The 15,160-nt window shown below is 38.6% G+C and overlaps 1 long non-coding RNA gene across 3 annotated transcripts in view; it reads left to right on the top strand.

Annotated features, from left to right (window-relative positions):
• The window catches only part of LOC128071606 (uncharacterized), a 33,147-nt gene extending 18,713 nt beyond the window's left edge, over nucleotides 1-14,434 (top strand). For 2 of the 3 annotated variants that reach the window (XR_008201897.1, XR_008201896.1), the window contains 2 exons: nucleotides 2,530-3,593; nucleotides 7,102-8,594. This is a non-coding gene — a long non-coding RNA (uncharacterized LOC128071606). Of the gene's footprint in view, nucleotides 1-2,529; nucleotides 3,594-7,101; nucleotides 8,595-12,034 lie in introns of those variants that run through there. The other variant, XR_008201898.1, reaches the window with a different exon arrangement.
• Nucleotides 14,435-15,160: the final 726 nt, after the last annotated feature.

Here is a 15,160-nt window from a genome sequence, read left to right as displayed (position 1 = left end):
AGCAGGGGCCTGAGCCATCCTCTGAAGACATTGGAGAAATACTGAAAAATGTTGGGCCTTGCCAGTCAGAGGACATCGGAAAAAAAAGTAATCATCGTTTGTGAGATAGGGGTTATGGGGAGGGCTAAAAGATTTAAAGATTGATAAATAACCCTATCTATCTGTTTTAAAAATTTGTCTGAAATAAGCCCAAATTGCAGTCTGTGCTGAATTCATAAATCTGCTGTGCAAACTGAGGTGATAAGGGGAAATTACGCTTTTCATTCACTGGCAAACTGCCAGAAGAAAAGATTAATCACTGTCATTTTCTTCAGTAATTTCAAGGGGAGTGGAGATAGCTCAGAACAACTCAAATATCTGAATCACAGACACCAAATGAAAAGAGACAATTGCAGCTGATTTCTGTGATACTTTGCCCAATAGCAAAATATATTCTCCTTCTGAGGAACACGTATTCCAGATATCTGTTGCTGCATTTTGTCATCTACTTGATTAGATGTTGTCCTTCCTGTTCTGGATCATATACTGAGCACATGTGGTAACTAACTCTTATCAAATCTGACATCAGATCACTGATATACTAATTCCTGAAAAATACGTGGAACTTCTTGGATTTAAACTCAAGGAAGTTTAAACCCAGATAGTCATCCTCCAGTGGGTTTTATGCAAAGCCACTCTAGTTGAAGAATATAAATAGTATTCTCTAAGAAATACCTCTAAATCAACTTTGAGACATTACAAGTCCATAACTTGTCTTGCTATAGGGAAATTGTCTGGAAACTTTAATTTTTCAAAGGCAAGCAAAGATGACTTTTCCAGATATCGTGCAGAGGAAGCCTAATTGTGACATCTCCAGAAATGCTCAGGCCATGACTGCCAATTTTAAAGCCAAGAAACACTCTGTAAAAAAAGAGTGACAAAAAATCTCTTTGGAAACTTTGGGTTCAGTGGCTGGCTGAGCAAATACAAATCCTGAAAAGACAAGACTCAATTTCTACATAATTACCAAGCATCAGAAAAAAGCCCAGTGGGATTTAAAGAGAACCTTTAAATCAATTCATCAATTTCTAAAGCAGAGATGAAATCTTGGGTTGAATATTTTGCATGGCTTGCAGACTTTCAGAAATGATCTAATTCTCAATTAATTTCTACACGACATTTCTCTATGTCTTCATTGGCTTCATCTCTATGATCTTTCCAAAGGACTTTTGCCACTTGAAACAAGTGAAAGCTGGCCTTTTAAAAGCCATGGGCTGAGGATATGTCTGTACGGCACAGTTTTCAGTGTCATGCAGAGATACCGGAAGCAGCAGTGGATGATCTTGAACACAGAACTCCACCCAGGCTTCTATCATTCACTTCTCAGCTGAACTATTAGCCTATGAAAGACTGCACTGATCCAAAAAGCTGTTTAAAACTGTTCTAAATAGAAGCCTGTTTAGATTTTCCTTGGCCTTTTTGGGCCATCATATCCTGTTAGGCAGACTCACCAAAAGTGGCTGGAAGGAAGAAAGAAAACCACTTACTTGTGTGAGAAATGACTTGTCCAATGTAAGCTAAATACACTGCATCCCCTATGGAAGGTGTAAGCAAAGGGGAATGCCAAATGCAATTATTTACTGTTGATCCTGATCTTTGAGATTCTCTTCCAAGAAACAAGCACACTAGTGTACAGCAAGGAGGAGGAAAGTGTTTCTAGTGTGGCTGAGTAGGTTAGCCACAGGCCTAGAGACCTGATCTAAAGCACTTGGGCTGAAGTTTTCAAATGCCTCTGCCTTCCCACTGGTGCACTTTAACACAGTGAGAACTAGTTCTTCCAAAGTACATATGACTGACTCCTGACTATGTATGAGATTTTAAAAGAAAGACATAAAGCTTCCTAAAATGCTGTGTACTATTATTCACACTATTTTGTGGTGATTTTGATTATTTTGAGGGAAGTCTCCACAAATCACGTGACATATGATTTCCATCAGTAACAATTTCTTTTTTTTTCTTTTTTTTTCAGTAGCCAGCTGTTTTATCTGCACTACATTAACTGCAATTTCTATTAAAAAATACACCCCCTTTGCAAAAGCCAGGAATTTCATTCACCATATGTGTCTGAATTCCTTTACGTTATCCTAACACACACAGTTGTAAAGCTAGACTTTAACAATGAAATTAGTGTCATGGATAAAAAAAAATAACAGCTTTAACCTTTAGGTGCACCTGTTTACAGCAACTCGGCAGACTCAGGCAGGGCGTGTATGTGTGTCAGTCTGCCACTGCAGCTGTTCCGTTACCATAAAAAACACAGTATTTATAAAGTTTTAAGGCTTTCTGAACTCTGTAACTTCGGCTTACAAAAGGAGGTTGTAATGCTATGTCTGGACTGTGATAATAGTTTAGATAAAGATCCAGCATGTGACTCCTAATGACAGCATTAAGTCTATTCTAAGGATCTATATCAAAATATAAGCAGTAAAACAGACAGCAAATATGAACCGTGAAGAATTAATGATTAACTGCTCACTGCATGCTTCACAGGGAACAGCACTGCCATTGAAAGAGTCCACTGTGAAAGGAGTTAATGCTCAATCTGAAGTTACATGGCAAGGTAAAAATCAGAAATGCGGTGTCTAAATTTGCATGTGCCTTTCTGTGCAAGAAGGTTAACAATTGTAAATAAATATCAGGTTTATTCATGTCCTACAACTGATTCTATATGGGCAGGACATCCCTGTACCTTTGCAGACCTCCACACCATTTAATTTAATGGCAGTCCCAGGGATGTCCAACATGTATTCAGCTATGGTGTAGGAGCTGAAGTTATGACATCCAAGTAATCTCTCAGACAGTATATTACATTTTAATTACTCTTTAAAGATGGCTTGTTGTTTCTTTCAAGAGAAATTATGTGCGATTGCACTCATTAATCTTTGTGTGTTCCGTAATTTCAGCAACCCATAACATTTGAAAGCTAACTCTCAAAGTGTTGCCTTGTAAATTATTTCTGTGTTAACATATGGGACTTCAAACTAACATCACTGAGAGAACTAACTGGAAACCCTGGAGAGTCCAATACCATAGTTTATGACAGCCTGTGAGAATGACTTAGACCTTCGTTAGCACTTGGAATTGCTGCCTCACAAGTGCTCTCTTCCTTCTCTGCAAGGCTAAACTCTTAGCCTCTGCTGCTTTGGGAATTCAGTGGCAGCCTGAGAAAGTGGACAAGAGCCTCTGCTTTTCTCAGAGACTAAATCCTTCCATCAGCTAGTGTGTTATGGGCCACTGCTGTCCACTTCAGCAGTTTATCGGTAAATCTTTTTTGCTGCTGTGCAGGGAGATGTTGGAGATCTACCTGTGAGGCCCCAGCTAGGCAGTTCCCTGCAGGCATGCTGCAGCTGAAATCTTTACCTGCCTTCCCAGACTGAATGCCAGGAATGCTACCGTAAAGGGTGTTACTGCACAAAACTCCTTCTGTAATCAAGGGAGGAAAGTAGACAGCCTCAACAGTATGTTCGTCCTACCCCGGATTTAAATTGCCTTATTGTGGAAGACTACACTGACGGCTTGAAACGATGGTGCTCCAACATCAGCACTTGCTGGAAGTAAGTGTGTATCTGTTTACATAAGCCAAGGATTGAGTAGGGAAGTCATATTTATGCCAATACAGTTCTATTTATGGCACCTGTATTTATCTTGCAACCATGAATGTGCCTAATGAAAATGAGGATAAGATCCAGTATAGTGAGGAAAGTAGGTTATGATGTTCTCTTCCTACAACTGCAGAAAAGTTTCAGAGTGAAACAAGTGCTTAACAGTTTGGGTTACTCTTTTGGCTAAACTGGTGTAACTTCTGATTGCTCCACCTTCTGGCATAGTATCTCACCACTTAACAAGCAGTGCAGCACAAGCTGATTCCATTTATACTTTTCCAATGTCTTCTAAGTTAACCTTCTGTGGTGGGCTGATGTTGGCTGGCTATCAGATGCCCACCCAGGTACTCTTTCTCTTCTCCTATATAGGCTTTCCTTGCATTATTGGCATCATGAATGCTGGGCCTTGGCCCTGACTCACAGAGGCCTCTGGGGACCCCCACAGCCAACTGTTCATACAGGGCACCTCCATGTCCTGGCTCTGGTGGGATGGAGTGAACTTCCCGTCATCCTGTGGTGCCTTAAATGACAGTAAGCATGCATTTAGAGATAACTGTGTCGTGCACTGTTGATCATAACATCAACCACAGGATTTGATTATCTGTTTTAAGGATTTTATTTCAAAATCTGTTTATTCTTTATATAGTGTTCGGGGCAGTTGTGATCCCCTTACCAAAAGACAGTAATATTTTGCATCATGAGGAGATATCATTCAGTACAAATCAACTCAGTGAAAACTCATCTGGTGAATGTGAGAATGAATAAACCAGCCTATGAAGGGATGCACAAAGGCTGTTCTGAAAGTAATGCCTTCTGTTTTATTATGTTGACCCACAGCGTCAGAGGCAGGTGATGAATGGCTGCAGAGGTTGAACCTACCCAGCAATATTCCATTACATTTTGTTGCCATGTGATGGCAACAGAGGGGAGGTCTGATAGAACGGCATCTGACATGGAAGTACATATGAAGCAAAGGTGTGTCAATGAAATCCTCCATGCGGAAAAAAATGGTGCCCATCAATATTCATTGATACTTGGTGAATATTAATGGAGATCAGCCAGTGGATGTGAGCACAGCGAGGTGGTGGGTGGTGTGTTTCAGCAGTGTTGACAGTGACAGTGGGTTACCTCCGCTGGTACAGATTTTTACAAGTGTGAAATACAGGCTCTTTTGTTCATTGCTAGTGAAAAAGCACAGCTAATGGTGGTCACTATGCTGAAAAATAGTGTTTGTGGCTGATAGTTTGCTCTATCAGATAGTGTTATCGTGCTCTTTGTATCTGTTGTTGTTTCCACGGAAATAAATAGGAGGCACTACTTTCAGAGCAACCTATCTACAAGAAAGGAGAGTGGCATCTAATATTCACAATTCATTTTCTTTGGAAAAAAATTATTCCTTTTTCTTCTTCCTTTGAAAAGGCGATTAGAATTCGCTAAACTGTTTTCCAGTCTTTATTTTAAATTAATCATTGCATTGGAATATCCAGATTTATAAATTAAGAAAATCATCTTTGCGTTACAAAACCACATTGTCTTTTAACTTAGTGGCTTCTTTCCAAAGCAGGAAGTTAGGAAAATACAGCAACTTTATAGCCAGAGTAAGATAAATAATAATCTCCTAAGGGGGAATGCTATTTATACTCCCTTTGTATTTGTATTTCCTATTCTGTCCTCTTCCCCATTCCAGTGGCTGTAATTAAAATCATAGCATCTAATGTAATTTTATGATTCCTTCCCAGTGCTAATGCTGTTTTGCCCCCTTCAGAAATTATAATGATGCGATTGCTGGTGTAGTCAAGCCAAAATGAACAGCCTACACTTTAATGTGTAATTTCAATCTGCTCTTTATAGGTGGGTTGACAAGGTTAAATAGGTTGTGATTTTGTAAATGTCTTATCATGAATGGTCTTGATGTTACACATGCTCTTAAAACCACACCACTGTACAAAAGTACTCATCTTTCCGAAGGCGGTATCTCAGAAGAGGAGGAGGTGAGATGGATTTCAGCTGGAGTGGACTCACACAGCTCTTTGTTAATAGTTCTTGTAGATCTCTCTATAAGTAAATCCGACTTTTTCATTGAGAATAGAGAAAAATGTTGTATAATTTGTCAGGATTGTGTTGCTTATCTAGGAAGATAGCTGTGAAGTGTAGGCATATATGTCCTAGAACTGCGTGTTCTAGATTAGTCATCATAGACCTGGATATAGACTGTTATATAAATGTGCTGTTGTCATCATCATTATCATTATCAAAAAAAGAGATTGGAAACAATTTTCGCTCATGAACTGCAAGGAGCTGGGAGCACATAAGCATAGAAGACACGAAGCACTTCAGGAAAACAGTTGCTCTCAGTGGCTGTGTTTATGCGGCAAAATGCATTTCTTCCTACTGAAGCAAAATAATCATGTCACTGTAGCCAAGGCAGTGGCACCAGTGGAGCGGCTGTAGGCATTGATGCAGGACTGGTGGAAGTGATCCCTAAGTAGCATCTCCCTGGGACAGCCCACAAGTCTGGTGTCACAGGGAGCCAGTTATCTCATTTCAAAAGCAGAAGAGCTAACTGGTGCTTATGAATCAGATGAGAGGTGTTAGATAGTCAGAAGTGAATGGGGTGAAGGGTGCCAAAATGTTTGGAAGCAGCAGAATAGCTATTATTTCCTAAGGTATTTTACTAATTTACTACCTAAGACATCTGTCCCACACTGACTCAAGTGGAGATGGAACATTTAAGCCTGATAGGGAATGTGCATTTCGGTACACACTTTGAGGACTATAGTTCTTTAATTATTGCAATTATGAGGGCATTTATAATGTAGCATTATTTGCGTGTTGTTCTCAGCAGGAACTTCAGAGGGCTGAAACCTAATACAAAATACAGCAGAATTATCCTATCAAAAACTAATATCTTTGGAGATGCATGAGTCACTAAGCAAATAAAAAAAGTAAACTGAAACAATGCAGTATTAATTGACAAGGCTTTTTCAGGATGAATAAATGTTCTCTCACACAAATCCAAACAGTGCCAGATACAGTGGCCTGCTGCTTAGTATCTTCAAGCACTACTTCTTTGCAAATGCTAAATAATAATTGTGGTTGGATGTTGATAAATGTTTTCTTCTCTCTCTGTAACTGGCTGTTGCAGTAGCTTCATTTCCTTCAAGTATTGTTCACCTCTGACTTCCCAGTAAAGTCCTGCTCTATTTCCTACTCAATTTCTGTAAGAAAAAGGGAAGCATAAGGCCTAAATGTTTGGAGTAGTTTTGTTTTGGTGCTTTTTTGTTTGTTTGTTTGTTTTGTTTTTTTGCTTGTTTGCTTGCTTGCTTTTGGTAGCCTGACACTAGAACTCAGATATATCTCAAATATGAAGGGGAAATTTTAAAACTCTGCTAATAAAGACATTCAAAGAACCTACAGTTTATCAGATCCCTGGCAACACCATAACCCTTTTCTTTTATAGTTTTGCCCAGTGGTGAAGATGAACTGGATGACAGTTTTCAGAAGATTTGCACAGAAACTGTATGAAGGAAAGGAAAGCTGCCCAGCCTATGGCTGCTTCATCACACTGCTATGAACATGGAATAGAGGTGGCAGAATTAAATCCATCAGAATACCTGAGCTGCAGTAAGAACAAGCACTGCCCAGTGTCTAATGACATAAAGAAATGCTGACATAAAACAGTGAAACATACCTTTATCCATCCCTCCTCTCAAGCCAACGACGGATCTGAGCAAAGCTCAGTCATACCTAGAGCTTTTCCAAATCGGTAATGTGCGTAAGAGCTGTCTGGCAGATGTGGAATAAATCCAAAGCAAATGCAGGCCGTGCAAGCTGACTGCATATGCAATGCAAGGGGCAGAGCGTGGGGCTGCTGTCTGCTGCTGCTCTTTGAGGTGGTCAGAGACCATCTCAGCAGATGGGACCAAACTGTCTTGTAGCTGGTGATCTCAGATATAAGGTTTTGACCTGGGCCAAAGCTACCAGACATCACAAAGTCACAAACAAGTCTATAAACATATCAAAATAAACCCAGAGGGAGCCTCTCAGTAGAAAGGAGGGAGAGGAGGAGTCATGTACAGAAAAATCTAGGAAAAACCCTCTATGTGCTAGAGTGTTTGCAGGCAATGACATGAAACAGATCTCAGTTCTTCTAGGTGTTCTCAGGCTAATGCAGTTCTTTTTTAACAAGGTTATTTTTTGTGAGACTATAAATGTTAAAATATGATCAAAGCAACAGTTTGTTCATTAATAATATGGCCTAGAACTGGGCAGTGATTCCTAATTGTGAAATGGGTAGTACTCAACCTTGCTTTCTGATTGGCTTTAGGGAGCTTGAATGCATGGCCTTATTTCACTGCAAAGCCCTGGCAGACTTTGCACATTAAAATTCTAAACTGTCTAAGTAGGTGTGAAACTAATTTTGTGTTTATTTTTTAAAAACCACCTATGATCATTTAGGACCATCCACTTCACTTTGGGAGGCCCTTACCTAGCTGCAGGTGGGCCCTAGGAGACAATAAAGCCCACCTCAGAGAGGATAATTTCTCGAATATCATAACCTGAATATTTATAGCTTCTGGAATCGTTGTAGCTACTTATCCATGTTTCCAGCCACAACTTTTCTTAATAAGAAGGGCTTTGAAAAACTTGCTAAATCTGGACATAAAAGGAAACAGAAGTTTTCCTAGTGCAGTGGAATTTTTTAAAAGTCACATAGTAACTTTATTGATGAAACAAGGAAGAAAGCACTTTTCCACCAGACTTTGCAGAGCTTATTTACAAAACACAAGATTTTTTCATTAACGTGTAGGCAAGGCAAAGTCATGACGAGGTTTCCTGCAAAGTGAGGACACTTATGTGGCTAGTCATTTCATCAGTGGGTTATCTTACTCTCTTGCTTGTGGTGTTTTAATATGTTTCTGAGAGACAAATCTTGGGGAAAAAAAAATCAAAGAGAAATGAAAGAACTCAAAGGAATTTTGCTTTTTAGAGTTTTATTTAACATGGGAAAATGTGTGCTACATCCTATTTACACAAATACAAAAATGTTTGCAAATCACCTTGTACATCTATAACATCAACTGATATTTCTTTACCTTGCAGTTCACTTAGTTACTTATAGAGGGAACTTACGTGTCAAAAAAATTTGTCAGTGAAGTCCAAAGAGCACTGAAATCACAATGGCTGTGGTTTGCCCTCAGATTCATAAACCTGAATTTGGGTATCTAAACAGGTATCTGCTAAGCTTCCTTTTCTGTCAGTGAAAAGCAAAGATTCAATTACCTAAGAATGAATAGTACCTGGGATCACCTGAGATGCCCAAGTGTCTCCTACCATGTTCTTTCTGATGCTCCAGAGATGATCAAGCCACCTGTATATGGGTCCTGTGTATTTCCGCTAGCCTTGTATAGGTGATCTGGATAGCAGTGGCTGTCTCAAATGCAACAAATGTATTAAGCAACAGAATCATGCTTTGTGTGAAACCAGTGCTGAACCCTTGCCTCCGTCACTTTGCATTAGTACACTGCAATATGCTTGTGCTACCTCATAGTATTTCTGTACTCTGTAGTATTTCTCAGTTCTACTGTTCAGTGATTTGTGAGAGGTAGGATGCTTGGCTTTGCCAGGCTTCTCAACCCTTATTTATGGTTGCACATAGCTCTGGGAAGACTGAAATTATGGCTTTAATAACATTCTCTCAAATAGACAGATTTGGAGAACATGTTAACAGTTAGCATGTAGTTTGATTAATGCAGAAACATAAACATGTATGTATAAATCAGTCATTTACTATATTGAGAAAGCCATGGCTAATAACTCATTTTTCTTCTTAGTATGTATTTATTTCTCAAACTAAAAAGATCTGATAAATGTCACAATAATTCTAGTTTGTGAATTCAGCTACATTCGGGACAGAAGCACTAAGCAGCTCTGTGCAATCAGAACAATGTCCACAGCTAGCATGAACAATAATATCCCTACAGGAAAGAGTTCTGATAAAGATGGGTGAATACTAGCTAAATTACTAGCTAAACTTACAGAAATTGGGCCAAATTTTCAAAGATTCTGCTGCCAATAACTTCACCATACATCTGGAAGGATGGAAAGGGCTTTTGAAAACGTGGCCATCCTTTCTCAGAGATTCAAGAAGATCCCAAAAGCACAAACAAGTGAGGTGGATTTACCTGCTGAATGAGGTTGCAGACCTAATACTAGTAGATTTTATATCACCTGGGGAAGTTATAATGCTTTTCATGAATGAAGAGTTACGAAGTGTTGCAGTTCTGTGGAAGTCGAGGCCTGTGTCTGTGTTACTACTACATCCGTAAACGTAGGGACTTAAAGCTAAAGTGTTGTTTTCCTCTAAATCAGAATAATGAATGTAAACGTGTGCAAAGAATGAGTCAGCAATACCATTCTCTATCCTGTGAGTAAACAATTGCTCTGGAAACTATCTACCATCAGTTCCAAAGCTTTTACCATAAGGCACTAAAAACCAAGAAACTGCTCTTTCCAACCAGGAGGACTTTCCTCCTCTAAGACAAATCTTGCAAACAGTAAACTTGAGCCAGCTCCGGCTCTGTTTGTACCCAGAAGGAGGAGGTTTTGGTTCTTTAATTAAGAGGTCTGAGTCTATTTTTTTTCTTTTTTCCTGTGCGGTGTTGGAAAAATAAAATAAGAAGACTGATTGATTATAACAACAAGCTGAGCACCAGATGTTTTATGAATATATGGCTTCCCCGGCCCACACCCATGTACATATAAGAGAAAAAGAAAAACAAAGGACTGTTTATAATTGTCAGAATATTAAAACCTTTGCTTATTCAATGTTCTTTCTTCGCTGGCCTGTTCATGCAGCCAAAAAATTGATTTATGACACAGACCATTCATTGCTTGAGTTTTACTTTCCAAACTTGGTAGAAATATTTCATGGACATAGTCAGATGTCTTTCTTTATGTAAATTTTGATAATTTTGAGGCTATCTTTAAACCAGTTCCTGAAACCACAGGCCATAATAACTCATTTGGTTTCAAATGCTCTGCTCAGTCCCATCAAGATGAATAGCTGGATTCAGTGTCCACTGCCAAAAGAAAGGAACATTCCCTTCTCCTGTTACATAACATTAAGACACTTGAGTGGGAGAAATGGAAACTGAAGCTTATGAACTAACAGGTATGCTGCAGCATTGGGGCTTTCTTCCATGCTTTAGGCTGTCTTTTCCAAACTGGTATCAGAAATTCAAAAACTGCTCCCCTGATTCGCTAATGCAGTTATTACCATTACAGCAGCATTGCCATGAAAGAAAGGCTATAGTCCAAAGTTTTCCTGCTTTATCCATACAAACACTTCAGTTTGCTTTTAAAAGACTTATTGTTTCAATGATGCAAGGTTTGGTCCAAGAACATAGTAAAAAAAACCTCTTCATAACGCTATTTTAGTGTTTCTATAAAAATCTGAGTTTCCTTTTCCAGAGCTGTCAAAGAGTAAAATCCTTCTTGGGATTCATTACTAACTTTAATCCCTTGGATAACAAAGCATTTGAATATGGGTTTTTTTATGGCATTATCAGTTTCATGGATTTATCATTTCACATCATTTGATAATATTCCAAAGCACGCTTCACACTTCACAAATTGGTTTGAATCTCATGCAGCCACACTTTAAAGACAGACAGTAAAACTGAGCAGCATGCTTTAACAGGAAACAACAACTTCCTTGCGTAAGGCTACTATTAGCTTTAATTAGGATCCTGAACTGCTTGAATCTGTGCTTAACATGTGCTTCGCTTTGATCTTACTGAAATGACCAATGACAATACTGCCTTGTTTAAATTTCAAGATGTCTAATGCCACATAAATTAGATGTCCAAAAAAGTGCCCCGTTTTTCTGTTAGAACAGCTTTCCAGATGTTTTTATAATCTGTGCATTTAAATGTAGTTATCTCCCTTAGCATTTTCTCTGAATCAGATACATACACATGTATGTTTGAGTTTAGCTTAATTTCTGCAATAACTAAGGCTTAGGCCATCACATAGTGAGGTCCATGTATCTGTGTCTTGCTCAGTCCTCCTCTGCAATAACTTTTGAACAAGTCACTATGTGAAACCCAAACTACCAAGCAGGAAGTCCCAGAAACCCTAACAACACTGAAGGCTGCAGAAACAAGAGAGAACCTGATAAGGGCTGCTACCAAAGGAAAAGCCATTATAATTTAGCTCTGTGGCATTGCAGATGACCAGTATGCACACACTGATCAGTGCAGGACAGCACATATTTCTGCTTTCCTGACTGAAAATAAGGGGGAATGTGTGGGATAGGAACTCACAAGGGAACAAAACTGACTTGACCCACTGTTCACTTTTTTTTTTTTTTTTTTTTTTTTTCCTCCCAGGGTGTATCTGTGGGTATGTAGCATAATTAATATGCTACTGGACTATGACAATTTTATGAAGTTGTCAACTTCCAGCTGAGGACCTTGGCATTTTCTTAGAATTCTTCCTTTTAACCAGAGAAGGGGAAAAAGGGAAAAAATGGAATTGAGATTGCAGTCCATTTCTGAGACTTAAATATTTTGTGTACCAGACATCCCACTCCAATTCTTGATCCTAATGGACAGGTCAGCAGTGCTTTTCTGGTGCATAATGGAGGTGAGATTTTGTCAGGATACTTATTCTCAGAAATATCATCAAATATACTGCAAAGTTCCTCTTCAGTCTACAAGCAGAAACATCTGATAATACACAGATGTTTATGACTTACATACTTGAAATCGAAGCACCAGATTTCTCTTCTACAAACAAGATTTCAGTATCCTCAATATTAAAATAGTGAAAAAGTATCATAGCCTAGAGAAAATGCAGTATATTTTTAGCCCTTTTCCTAACCGTTTTGATTTCTTGTTGAATTTTTTTTTTTTTTTTTTTTTTTTTCCCCATTGACAACACCAGGGAATGTTTTTCAATGTCTTAATGCTAGACAAAATATACGTGAATAATGGGACCTAAAAAGCATTCCAGTAAATGAATTCTTTCTTACGGTATATAGCAAAAGTAGATATTGCATGAATAATATAACTAGAACACTAATTAATGCATTTAATTTTAGAATAGGGTCATTAAGAATCCTGATTATGCCAAGTAATAAGTGGAAATTAATCTCCTCAGGCTTTTTGTGTGTGTGAGTATGTGTGTCTGCATTTTCCCTCCTAACATGGAGACATGGAATGAAAGACAGTTTTGAACTAAGATGTGGATTAGCTTTGAGCACATGGTGGCAGTGAATGCAGTCTTTTTCTGTGTTACAGAACTCCTAGTTATTTACAGTGCTCTATAATATTGTCAAAGAAAAAGATTTCAGCAGCTGACATACAGTAGGTGGTTAGCAATCGGAGAAGTGGAGGCTCAGGAGAGACTATTTTGCTGTCTACAGCTCCCTGAAAGGAGGTTATAGCAAGGTAGGGGTCAGCTTCTTCTCCAAGGTATCCATAAATAAGACAAGAGCTAGTGGCCTCAAGCTGAAGCTGGGGAGGTTCAGGAAAGATAGATACCTAGATGTCAGGAAAAATTTATTCTCTGAAAGAGTGGTAAGGCATTGGAACAGGCTGCCCAGGGAGGTGATGGAGTCACCATCTCTGGAGGTGTTCAAGAAAAGTAGAGATCATGGCAGTGAGAGATTTGATTTAGTGAGCACGGTGGAGATGGGCTAACAGTCTTTTCAAGACTTAATGATTCATGGACTCTATAATATTCCTGGTTTTTTTTAACACCTCTGCCAAAAGATATCAATCCTCTTTTCTCTGTTAAACATTCATTTAGAATTATCCTGCTTTAAAAAAGATACATATAATTGTTCTTGGTGGAAATAACAATAATAAAATATCTTAAACTGGGAGCACAGTTCCTCCAGGCTCTCTACATAATCTAGAGACACCTGCAAAATGCAACTCAAAGTTTTGATGGGTTAAGTCACTTACTCTCTGCTAAGTGCTCTTGAGCAGCTCTGGCCCTACCAGTGGAACCTCTGTACTGCTGGTTCTGCCCAGTCCCTGAGCTGTGAGTGCCCTCAGCATGTTCTGACATCAGCTCCACATACAAGGTACATGGAGGAGTTTGTATTGAGTCTCTACTTATCAGTAACTTATTGCTGAGGAAGAGGTATGTGTTAGGGGAGAAGATGAGGTCTTTGGAGATGTGGAAGAATGAGCTGATTCCTTTTACGCATTTAGATTCTTACAGTTTCAGTGTGAGCTACTCGTGAAGCTATTTCTAAAATCTATATAAAAGCTTTACCTGAATCTTCCCCTGGCTTAAAATCCTCAAAGCTACTCAGGTGTGAAGAGCTCAGTACTACTTAGAGTCTGGGCCTCATTTTCCACCCGTGTAAAGAAACGGCTGCCATGTGTCATAGGAATTGAGGTATTGCAAAGGAGCTCTCATAGTACAGGCAATAAAAGCTGAATGTACGTTGTAGCCTGTGTTTTCTGCTTGCATGCTTCAATCACAGATCAGAAAATCCTTTAGTTTCCAGATTTTACACATAATTTCATCTGAATTTACACTGAAATGCACTAAAATCCCTAAAGATTTCAATTCATCTAAGTAAATGCTGCTCTCTGTAGCTAAATGTGGATTTCAAGAGCCTACATTTATAATGACATTTCAAAAATTGGAGCTGCTGAATTGACCGTGGTCTAAGAATATTCCATGCAGTGCTTCAGAGAGCTGTATCAAGACTGGGGAGTGGACAATGTAACTTTGAACAGCTGAGAATCTTTTTTTTTTTTTTTTTTTTTAAGTTAAGAATGGAAAATACATGAAATATCAGACAGTTTGGCAGTTAAAGCAGACAGAAGACAGCAAGAGAAATCATGATATAATAAATAAATGAGAGGAAGAAATATTTCTTTCTCTACATTTTCCACACAGGAACACTTAGGTGCAACTTTTCATTTTTCTTTTTTTTTTTTTTTTTTAATGGACCTATGTCAAATACATGAGGAACCTGATAATGACATTAATACTAACAAAAGATGGAATTTGATGCCTTTAAATATGCGCGTTGTGATCTCTGATTTATTTTACACAAACCAGACAGTATCAGCCAGAGATAATCCCTGTCACAGAACAGAGACAGTGTTTCTCATTCAAAAATAGACTTCTGCTATATATAGCCTACTTTATTATAAACTTTATTCTTCAGTGATTAAATTATTTAGCTCCTTATGAGGTATAATAGTGTAGTCCAACACCAAAAGAATCTCTCAAAGCTGATCACTTCAGTTAGGATGCATTTCCCTGTTCTCAGTTTTTAACTCAGTGGAATAATGGGGCAACAATTTTGATTCCATTCATAAAAGGAAAAGAAAAAATATAGCAAAACAACTGGAAAACAATCTTTTGGGGAGATGGTCCTGCCACATTTTGATTTTATGTGCCACATAGTGCAGAATGGCTGCATCCCTTTCCATTCAGAAGGACAGCCCATGCAGGTACCCATCATTTGAGCAAGAACCCAAAGC

Source organism: Tympanuchus pallidicinctus, unplaced genomic scaffold (assembly GCF_026119805.1).
Source record: "Tympanuchus pallidicinctus isolate F22 unplaced genomic scaffold, pur_lepc_1.0 scaffold6, whole genome shotgun sequence".
Lineage (NCBI taxonomy): Eukaryota > Metazoa > Chordata > Aves > Galliformes > Phasianidae > Tympanuchus > Tympanuchus pallidicinctus.
Note: the sequence above shows the minus strand (reverse complement) of the source record. Positions and strands in the feature narration are given on the sequence as shown.